The 11,647-nt window shown below is 42.9% G+C and overlaps 1 long non-coding RNA gene across 1 annotated transcript; it reads right to left on the bottom strand.

The window, feature by feature from the left end:
- Nucleotides 1-673: 673 nt before the first annotated feature.
- Nucleotides 674-11,286, bottom strand: LOC146767515 (uncharacterized). The gene is made up of 3 exons (XR_014954652.1): nt 8,351-11,286; nt 4,106-4,184; nt 674-2,783 (listed from the first exon to the last, which is right to left on the bottom strand). It is a non-coding gene; the product is annotated as an uncharacterized LOC146767515 (long non-coding RNA).
- Between the last annotated feature and the right edge of the window lie 361 nt (nt 11,287-11,647).

The following is an 11,647-nucleotide window of genomic DNA, read 5'->3' as shown; positions in this document are numbered from 1 at the left end:
GCATTGGCTCTGCTGGGGCGTTTCCCTGCCCTGCACAGTGGGAAGGGCAGGGACACCATGGCCAGGGGCTGCTGGGGTTGGCCAGGACCTCTGCCACTGCCACAGCATGGCCAGCAGGGCAGAGGAAGGCTCCTGGCTCCTTTTCAAGCCCCCTTTTCAAGACAATTAATTGTCTGATTGCTAATGGCAATTCAGACACTGAAGTGGTCCCTGACACCAACAGGCAGTGCTCAGATCAGCAGGTTTCCCTCTGTGGCTCTGTGTGTACATTTATATTTTAGTATGAGCTGTGCACGTTTTCACATGAGGACAAAGATTGCCCATGGGTACACAAATACTGAGGGAAGTCTCAGGTCTGCAACTTCTTAATTTCTCTCCAAAAGCAGATGGGTCCTCTGGGACCTTTACCATCATCTTCATCATCATCATCTATCTTCCATACTGTGCATGCTGCTGGGCATGGGCAGGGCAATCACCATCAGCCCAGACCTAGGCTGCCCTATCTAACACTGCTCCAGGACCAAAGGCTGAAATTCTTTTTCCTCATATCTCTCTGCATCCATCTTTGTCAGGATCTCAGGTGTTTGGCTTTACAGGGACAGATCCATCCTAAGGCGGGGCCTCTGGGTATCCAGCAATGGCCTTTCATAAAGCAAGAGAGGGAACCACATTAAAGGAATACTTTTTGAGTCTTTTCACCTTCATCACTCTAAGACATGGGCCCAGGAAGAAAGGAGGGCTGGAACTGGCCTCTGTGTGCCTCACACATGGAACAAGAACCACAGTTAGAGGTAGAGATTTCATGGCTCAGATTTTCCACAAATATTTCTCATTTTTGAATTCTCTGCAGGTCTAACCTGAGTCACCAAATCTACGTTCCCACAATCTATATTTAAGTAGTATTACAAGTGCACAGAATAAAAATCCAGTCATGAGGACAGAGGACACTAAAATTATCCAGGGCAAAAACCCTTTAACCCACCAATCAGACTGCATCTAAAATATTTAAAAGATAATAAATAATATATATCCTTGCTACATGAGTTCTCTTTGGCCAAGGGAAGGGATGTAAGCAGCATCCTCCTTACAGATTCTGCAAATTCTTCACACTTCAGCAATGATAAATACTGATGGGGTTGTGGATTTTGTCATCTTTCTATTTGCTGATGACAAATTTCTTAAGAAAGGTCCTTTAGCCACCTTTAAATCTGAATTTAAAGTGATTTGAGTGTAAAATGGATGGAACCTGCTACTCCTGGGAATTTACATCTCCAGCTATCATTTGCTTGCCAGATTTCTTGCCCCCATATAAAGAAAAGTCAAATACACAATGGTGACATGTTCCAGGTGAGACTCCTCTATGGCATACCTGTCCAAGGAATTGCATTTAGAAGGGGGTTTACAGCCAACCATGGATAGGAATTGGCCTGCCTCCAACCTCATTTATTTCCAGTTAGTACTTCAAGCTGTGTGGTAGAGTCCAATATTGTCTAAAATAAGTTATTTTGTGCCTTTAGACTGAGCCCTCTTGAACGCCCCCAAAGCATGAGCTGTCAGACCCACATTGCCTCTCCCACAGAGACTGGACACCCCGGATCTCTGGGGCTTTGTGCCTGGAGATGGCCCTGGCCTGAACAAGGGGGTGATCTGTGGTGACAGCCTCTCATCAGTTCACAGCCTGGGAACATGAAGGGAAGGTTCTCCTCGCCTCTCTGCTGATTTCTACTGAAGAGTTTTAAATACCCACCAAAGAAGCATGTCCCCTCCTGCTCTACGCCCTCCCCAGGCTATGCTTTCTCCAGAGTACACTCCCATTTACATTTTTCTTCTGTTCATATCATCTTTTCAACAAATCAAAGAAACAAAAGATCCAGAAGGCTACAAAGTCATGTCTGTAAATCTCATTTCAGGATCAGATTGCTTCCAACAGCTTTTTCACTCTGACTTCACTATCTCTGATTCCCAATTCCTGCAGCACTGCTTTAGGCTGCCCTTCAGCAGAGTCACTTCCATGGCTGGCTGATAAAACTTAGCTGAAGTCATTGGAACCCAAGTAGTCCCAAACCAGAGGAATGGGGGAAATTTTGGGGGAAATGGGTTCTGCTTCCCTTAGCAGCTGTACATTTTAGGGGTCAGGTGAACCAGTCTTCCTAAAGCAAGTGATTTTGTATCTCCTATGGGGAGAGAGAGGAAGGTTCTTAGAAATTCTACAATGTGAGGGCCTGCCCAGCAGAGAGGGAACTGGCTTCACTAACTATGCAGAGACATTTTCACCCAGTGTAGGAGGATTATTCCTCAACATGCCTTAGGCAGGTGGACTGGATTCCTCCACCAGCATTTCAAGTGAATGCAGAATTAATTACATGTGTGTCTCCTTCCAGCCAACAAATATTACCAGGAATCCCATTTTATTTCTGTCCCCAAGATACAAATGGGAACTTTTCCACCAGATCTTAAGCATTTTATATCCCCATAACAATTGATGTTATTTCCCTAAGATTTTGAACTACAACATCACTTGCTGTCAGCTCTCCAAAACTTTACTACCACCTGCAAGCCCCAGCAAATCCCAGCCACAACTGCTTTCACAACATCCGTCTACGCATCAGTGAAACCTGCAGCTCGTAAAGAGCAGATGCAGCTCAATTCAGGCAGATGAGACGTCTGAGCAGTGCCCAGGGGCTCTGCCATTTCCAAACTGCCTGGCTTCCCTTTCCAAGAACTTGTCTCTTCTGCACACTCCCTCTGCGTGGGTCGGCTTCGGGATGGACGGCTTCCAGCTCCTGCGGAAAACAAAGGACACGCACATCTGGCAGAGAAGCTGCCAGACACTCATAAATCATGACTGATCACAGTGTTGCTGTGATGTGCCACAAGGATGACTTTGAAGAGCTGTACCCAGCTATAATTTGATAAACCCAGCACTGCTTCTGCTGCTCACGAGCAGCAATGGCTGCTTTGGCACCTTGCAAGAGCTGGGGCTCGCGCAGCACGGAATGATCCAACTTTCCTCGTCCTCCCTCCCTTGGGGTGAACTTCCCACCAGGCAGGAGAGAAGCCCTCCCTGCCCACCACCATAAAAACATGTGAGGTATCAAAAGAAATCAAGGCACCAGCCACACCAATAAACACTGGGGCCTTCTGGTGTCTCTGGTGCTCATTTTTCTACTGCTCAGGCAGACAAACCAAGCTTGCTCACTGGTTGAAAATCAGCAGCCTCTTCTGTAAAATGCTGAAAGGAATGAAACATCTCAACAAGAGATTTCCACTACACCTTCTGAGCTGGGACTCTCTCTAGAGTCCAAAGGGCTGAAGACCTGAGGTGGCCCATGTTTAGCACAGACCTTCAATTTGATCTACACTATAGAAATATAAATAAATAAATAAATTGGAAGTTTTGCTGTCATGGAAATATAAAACCCCATTTGCCCGCCTTTTGTAGACTGATGGCAAAGATTTCACTTGAAATGGTGCTGACACTTCTCTGTCTTGTACCCCAATCACATCCTGTACATGGCTGGTCAAAAAGGAGGAGGAATTCAGTGAAAAAATGCACAGGTTCCTGGGTGTTCTTGGAAGGAAATTCAAAATTCATGATAAATGTTACCAATACTTGGAAATTGGAAATATTGGAACCAGATGTCACACCAATAGATTTTTCTCTGCCTGAAAAGGAATCATTTTTCTTGTGCATAATGGTGAGAAGAGTGGGTAAATGAAGAGGGTCAGGAAATAAAAGACAGGTAAATAAAAAAGGGTCCGGAAATAAAGGACAGGTAAATAAAGTTCATTCTCATGATTCAGTCATTGAAATGGAAACCAAAAGATGTGAATCAATACCAACTGTACTAAAAATTTACTGGGTAACTGAGGTACAATGTAATCCATTCACCATCATCCTTTGCAGCCTTTAGAAATACATTTTGTGACCCCTTCCCTTAATTAATTGCCCTGTGAATAAAATAATTTATTTATTAAAATACTTAGGACTTGAAAAATTCAAGCATAAACATTTCCTAGGGCTGGGTACTTATGTTGACACAACCATCATAGCCATGAAACCAGAATATGCACAAAATTCGAGGCTTTCTGGCAAACAAAATACCTTTTTATTTCCTGACCCCAGTGTAGCCAGGTCTGAGGTGGTGTGCTCTCTCACTGGCTTTGTATCTGTTTTCAGTGATCTGCAAAACAGATATGAAATTCAAAGGGTCAGTTCCTTTCACCTCCATCATGTCTCTGCTGATATAACCTCACTGACTGCAGAAATGTTTCCCAGAGTTGCATCCAGAGCTGAGATTTTACCTGAAACAAACAGTTGTCATTATTTTTCTTTACAGCACTTGCCCTTCTCCTAGAGTAACACAGTGAATGTCATGGGGGGGTGACTCCCAGACCCTCCCTTTACACATGAGCTTTCCACCCCATTTAGCTCCCTGAGTTGTTTATATTTTTATTCACAGTCAGTTAAGCAAATATATATGGATAAACCATATTTTCCTCTGCACTAAGTTGTATTTGAGTCATAGGAGTGCTGTACCTTGCCCAAGACAAGGATGTTAAAAATACAGACATACTACGAATGGCTGCTCTGTTCTGGGATACTGAATCCCAGTACTGCAGCTTTCCAGGTTTTATAGACCATGTGGGATGTGGTTAAGATCAAAGATACAGACTTTTTTTTCCCCCAGAAAGCCAATAACGGCAGGTTTCCATAGAGATGTATGAGAAAATTCTAAAAAAATTTTAAAAGTGGAAATCCTCCAGGTTGGATCTGACCCTTCCAGTCATTCCTCTGCTGCAAGAGAAAAGTTCTACAGCTCGGCTGAGCTGCACCAGCGGAACCGCTCAGCCATATGCTCTAATTATGGCTTTTGTGTGTACTTTCCATGTATAAATGACTTTCAGGATTGCTGTCAGGGACAAGCAGCACACTGCACTGTAATGGTGCCAATTCTCATCATTTCATTATGTTTTGTCACAACTGGCATCCTTCCCAAACATCAGCTCTTTGACTCAGCCGATTAAGCATGGATCTCGGCTTCCACCAAACCCGCATCTCTGGCCTCCAGGCTTGCAGATCAAATCCTGCAAGCATGACCTGATGGAAACTCCAGAGGGCTCAAAAACAGGGACACAGGCACAAAGTTCAGTTTTCTTCAGAGTGGCACGTTTTCTGGGCTCATCCCATGGAGGCGGTGCTGCTGCACGCACATGCATCATCGCAGGAAATGCCCTGCTGGGGCAGCATGCAAGGCTGCATTTGTGTGCACAAACACACCATCTACGCTGCTCCTCCAGCTTCAGTGTCCACAATGCCTGCCTTTTCCAATCAACTGGATAATTTGGAACTAATTTTTGTTTTCAATGTGCTGCTTTTACAAAGTTATTAAAAAACTGGGCTAAACACAGAAATACTTTATTTTTATGCTTTCAAAGGAAACCTTTATGCAGTTTTGCTTTCAATGCTTTGCAACAGATGGGGTGATTTATCCTCTGGATCTGCCTAACTTTAGATGGAGAATGAAAAGAGCTTGTCTTCAAAGTAATTAAGTTAAATTAAATTATTCTCACTTTAAACAGATTAACTGAAATTAAATCATTCTCACTCTGTAGCTACATTTAGCTAATTCTTAAGACATTTTAAAGCCTAAACCATAACACTATATGTAAACCAGGGCAAGTGTTTTGTCACAATCTCTTTTGTAAACAAAATGAAAATTTTGCCCAAGTCAGTTAAATGAATATTGGCACTTTGGTTTGCCTGCAGAATAGAAGAATCATCTCAGCATGCAGCCCCTTTCTTTTCGTGGCTATTGGCTGTGTGCTTCCATGCAACAGAGCACTAGGTAAAACGGCAAGATTGAAATACATTTCCTCTAACAGACAAGCCTGACATCTGGTTGTATTTTCTAGAAATTTTTGATCATCACGAAAATAAGTTGGAGTGGCCATCAGTATTTTGAACAACTAAAGGTCTTTCTCACTGAGCAATGTATCTGTAATTAGCTCAGAAGTGATGGGCTCAGATCTGAGCAGAGATGATGCAGCCAGAAAGCTTGCAGGGCACATTCCCCATGCAACAAGATCTGCCATCTCAAGAGAGAATTAGTTTTCTGTGATTATTGAACTGCAGCAGTTGATCATGGATGGCCACAGGGCACTGGTCACATCCAATACTGCACGCTTGTACAGCCAGAGACACCTCCCTTCACAACACAAACAAAGATTTCTGTGCCTGGACACACAGCATGGACTCAAACATTTTGCTCCTAGTTGTTTTCCTAAATGTTACAGATGCAAAACTCTCTGCACTGAATTTCTCTGGAGCCAGAGGATGCTCCTTGGCCTGGCTACCACTGACAGTAGAGATTAATCTTTTTTGAGAGGCTGATGTCTATCTTCATCCCACATAAAATACTCCCTCCCTTTCCACTGCTCAGTAAATGGAGAAATCTTTGATAGAAAAAAATATCATTTAGGATTGATTACACAGCATCAGTTGGTTGGGATTTCTTTTCATTTTCAAGTACATAACTTTAAATTCCAAACCAAAACATCATTTGTGAACAAAAAAAAAAAAAGGGTTCTTCCATCTGAGGTTCATTTTGAAAATCTGAGAACTTGGTCCTTTCTCCAGCACGACTTTTAAAATTACTGTGTGACTTAGTTTAGTACTTGCATTGTAATAGGATTTTATTTCTCAATGAGAACACACTGCTGGCAATTCTCCAGCCACTTCTAATTACTCCTGCTTCATGTGGCTACAAAGGAATTCAAGCCTGTACATCCTGGCTGTGCTGTCTGTCATTACCAAAGTTTAATGCCGTTTAACTTTCTACTGTTTAGTCACAGCCTTTGCTGAATAAATGGCAGTGAGCAGACTTGCAGAAGGAGCATGTTTCCATTGGCATTCCTTGGGATGAGTGTTTTGTTATTCCAAGCTTCTGATGCTGTTCTCACTCTTTGTTCTGCTTCAAAACTGGATTACCTGACAAAGATTTCTTCTGCCGTGTACTAGGTGTGTCATTACTCCCAAAGAGAAATGCCAGGTTATGAGGTATAAAATAGAAATCCTAATGTGCCCTGTGATACTGCAAAATTCCTCTGCTTTCCTTAGCAATTATGAATTTTAGGTTCCAAGGCGGATGGTGTACAGTTTCCTTTCACCTTCATCTCCTTGTTAAATTGTGCATGGAAACAACCTTGCTTCCAGTTCCTCTGTGAAATGAAACATTAATCAACACTCCTCAGTTAACAATTTGCAAATTGTTTCTTAACCTTCAGTAACATCCAAATTTAGGTTTAAAGCACAAAGAAAAGGAAAGCAGAGCTCAGCTCAGTTTCTGCCCAAGATTTGTCCTCTGATGCAGCCCAAGTCTCTGTACCTCTTGCCAAATCTCTGAAACCTGGATAAGTATTAGATCAAGATCAAGGACAAGGAAAACATGAAACTGAGCTTTTCCTGGCTCTTTCCAATGCAGAAACATCAACATTTCAGTGGGATGGCAAGGCTTGAAGCACATCTAAGGCTCACTGATCTCCTAAGGCTTAGTAAACTTTAGCTCACTGATGTTGATATGCTGCTCTATGAGCTGTGAAAGAGCTGCTGAAGAGATGTACAGTTCCTTCTCAAACCACAAACTGATCATAAATAAAAGTTTCAGTCTTGTAAAAGGCAATTTAAGGATACTGCCTACTGTCTCAAATGCTGTGCAGCAGTTTCTCAAACTGCAAGTCAAGACCCTCAGGAGGCTGGAAGAGGAAGGCAAAGTATAGGAAAGGATTAGAGAGTTATAACACAGTGGCTTATCTAAATTTTCAAGCATTTAACTGAGTATTAGTGTGTTAATCATTAAAAAAAGGAGAATATTTTTAGGAGAAAAAAATAATAAACAGTATTAGTTCTGACCTCCTGCAGTTCAGAGAAGTGGGGCAGCTGAATTTGTCATTTGCTGGTTTTCACAGCTACTGAGCTACAAGAGACAAATCAGGAGGTGCTGGAAACTTCTGAGCTCAAAAGAGTCCACAATAAGTAGATACCCTCCTGATAGAAGCACAATGAATGATCACACAAAAATATCAGGTTCTAACACAAAAAGAGGCTTCTCTGTTAAACTTTGGAACTTCTTGACACTGGGTGCTCCAGATATCAAACATTTGCCCGGGTTCGAAGAAGCTACTGGGCAAATTCATGGAAGAAGAAGCAACACAGAGATATGAAACACAAAAGCTAATGTGTAATTAAGCTGCAAATCAGTGATAGGAAGGGAATTATTTTTGACAAACCACACTACATTTGCCATTTTCACATGCTCTTCCCCAAATCAGTAAGACACAGGCTCCCAACCTGAGAGGATCTTCTCCTCCAACAACTTACAACCTCTTTTCCACCAGAAGCCACTCCGGGGCTTCCTCAGAGGGAGGGGTGAGAGTTTGTATCTACAGATGGGAATTATCCAGCTCACATCCTTCACTTGGAGATTATTACACGAGCAATTAGAGGTATTTAGCAGTTCTTGGGTAGTGTAAAGACTTTCACACATGCAGAGGAAACAGCTGTTGCTGCTCTGGAAGGAATGAGCAAGATGATGCCAGCAGCAGACAGGGGAGCTGCTGTTGCTAACAAGCAGAGTGCACCTGAGTGAAGACACAGCTGAGCTGCATTCAGAAAGGAATTGAAGGCAGGTGTGTGCATGGGAGAAGCTGAAGCAGCTCCTGATTGCAAAAGCTAAACCACCCATTCTTCTTGTGATGAAGGTATGGTTTCATGGAGGAGTTATCACAGGGAAGAGGGGAGGTCTCAGGATCATGTTTTTATTTGTGTTTTTATCATAGCTACAGGAGATGCTGATCACTGTGAAGTGCCTGAGCCACTGCACACCTTCACTGGATCAGAATTCCGCACAACCGTATTTAATTTCTGATTTTAGCATGGTCCTTTGGTCTTGTGTCACTGAGTTGCTTAATATTTTGAGGCTATAATTTTCATGTGAGAAAAACATGTGGTGTGGTGCTCTGACTACAAAGATTACATGTCCGTTGTCCTAAGTTTTGGCTGTCAATCTCTCTGCAGTACCCAGCACAGCAGGAGCTAAGCTTTATTTGGCATGGTTTGCTTCTGCTGCAATAATAAAGCAAATTTCCTATGTAGATAGCTTCTCATAGTTGGGGTTTATTTGGGTGGTTTATAATTGCCCCTTTCATTTCATTGTGGAACATGAATTTTAATTGATTTTTACATGAATGTGCCTGTAAAACCCAACAGCCTAAGGAATGATGGGCAATTTATGCCTATTTCTTGTCTATGTTTTAAGCCTTTCTGTTCCCATTTGACAATCTTTGCAAAACCTTTTCCTTCCACACAGGAAAGAGAGTTTTTCAGCTCCTCAGAGGCTCAGGCTTCTCAAGAGCTGTGCACCTGGGTAAGATATAGTTTCCATACAGCACATGCATTTCCAGCATCTCCCAGGACCTTTTCCCTGTGGTCATCAGGGATCTCATAAGAAATGTACATGTGCATGCTCTGAGCTGCCAACAGATTGAGCATGAGGGGATAGACTGCAAGAGAAATTAAAGTGTTCCTTCAGGAGACCACAGTCTGACTTGGGGTTACACTGAACTTAATCACAAGGTGCTCCTGCAAAATCACTCCCTCTGAAATGAATCTACAAATTGGAGAAAAAAATGGGCCTTCACAACAGAACAGCCTAATGGGTTTAAGAAAAATGCAGTGGAATTGTGTTAATGGCCTTCTTGGGCCTCATAGCTCTGTATGGGAATTCTCTGCAATTCCATCATTCACACTAATGAAGGCACCGTGTCCCAAACCCTTCTGTAGCCAGAGACTTCTGCCAGTCAAGTGCTCATCCTAGAGCTAATTTCATAATGTTTTCTTTTTGTTGTTTACTTGTTTGTTTGGGTTTTTTCCAGGGGAATTGCCTTGAGCTGATCTGATCCTGATCTCATATTAATACAATTTTCTTTCCTCCAGTGAAGTTGCTCCTCACAGGTGTGGGGGTGAGGGAATGCCAAACCAGCTAAATGGGTTGGGTTGGGTGAAATTCCAGGTTCTTGACATCTGAGAGATTTAGAATCAAGGGAGGCAAAATGTTAGAAGCTACATGTTGGAACAAGAAATAAACATCTTGGGCTGTATATGATCACAACGATGTCATAGGTATCTGGTCCATCATGGACTTGGAATCAAGGACAAAAAATGAGCCCTGAAGTCAACAAAGCACTGACATTCTCCACCTATTGCATAAAACAGGAAATTAGTGTTGAGGGAAATTTGCAGAATCATTAATAACTTTTGTTTTGGGGAAAACCTGTTGGATATCAGATGGATATAATCTATCCATCTCCTTTGCTGTGTGCTGTTCTCATGCTTGCATGAAAACTTTCACGCTGTGGTCATGTCAGGAGCTCAGTTCATCCATTAACATCTAGTGCAGGATAAGATGGTATGGTAGGTGCTGGAGTAGAGTAAGTGTTTTGAAAAATAAAGTAAATGGCAGCCTGGTCCCCCCACAGGCTTTCTGTCTGGATTTGCAGACAGATAGTGGAAAAGGTGCAGGAAGCTGCCATCTCTGTTTCTTTCACAACTGCCATGTCAAGAGCTGGGCCTTTCCACCCCTGCTCTTGGAGCAGCCTCTTGCCCTGGGAGCAGTTCCCAAATACAAGTCGTGGATTTTTTGCATTGCTCAAGATTTCAGACAACAGAAGTACTGAGAAATCAGCCTCCTACAGCCAAAATTCTGCAGTTTCTGTTAAAATGACTGCATTATAAATAATACTTGATCATCCTCAAGTAGTCTCTGAGATGTTAATGCTTCATGTAGTTACTTGGAGAAGAACCGAGATAAATCTAGTTTTTAGCCTGGGAGGAAACATTAATTGCTATTCCCTGTGGTAAAACCAGCCTGACTGGGCCCCAAAAGACTGAGTAACACAGGAAATATGGTAAATAGTTGTACTGGTGAATGGACATGGTGGGTGTCGTGATATTACTCAAGGCTTTTGCCTACCCATACATAACTGTAAAACCATCCCCAGGCAAAAAAAATACCCTTCTTAATATTATTCTGCTTCTCTGTCCATAAAAATGTTATAAGGCTTTTGAATTTGACCTGCAGAGCAGAGAAAACTGGTAGCAAGAGCCCCTGAATAATGGCAGATCATTAGGCAGACTATTTCTTCAAGTATTTTGGAGAGGGTTATCACAGGCAGGGAAGTTCAGCTCCATCCCTTCCTTTGGTTACACAAGTCCAGTGACTTGAAGTCAGCTCTGGGAAAGTGCCTGCTTTAAATGAGTCTAGCAGAGCTTTATTAACGCTCCATTCATGCTCATTTTCTTCATGCAAACTGTCACTATTTGTCAGCAGCTGCTGCTCATACAGGATGTTCATCAGGTTCAAGTAGGCAGAAAAAAAAATGAGTTTGTTATATCAAACCTGGCTCTTTGAAGCTGTGTGAAACACAGTTGTTGCCACCTCGGGGAGCTTGGAGCAGCCACGTCAACATCCTAAAGCTCAGCCGAGCCTGCCAAAGCCCGGGGAGGGCTGTGCTGAGCTCCTGCAGAGCCTGTGGTGCTCCTGGCCACCGCGGGGAAACCTCACCTCCTCCAGCCCCAGCGTGGAGCACA

This window comes from Lonchura striata, chromosome 4 (assembly GCF_050655825.1).
Source record: "Lonchura striata isolate lonStrDom1 chromosome 4, ASM5065582v1, whole genome shotgun sequence".
Lineage (NCBI taxonomy): Eukaryota > Metazoa > Chordata > Aves > Passeriformes > Estrildidae > Lonchura > Lonchura striata.
This window is presented reverse-complemented; position numbering and strand designations above follow the sequence as displayed.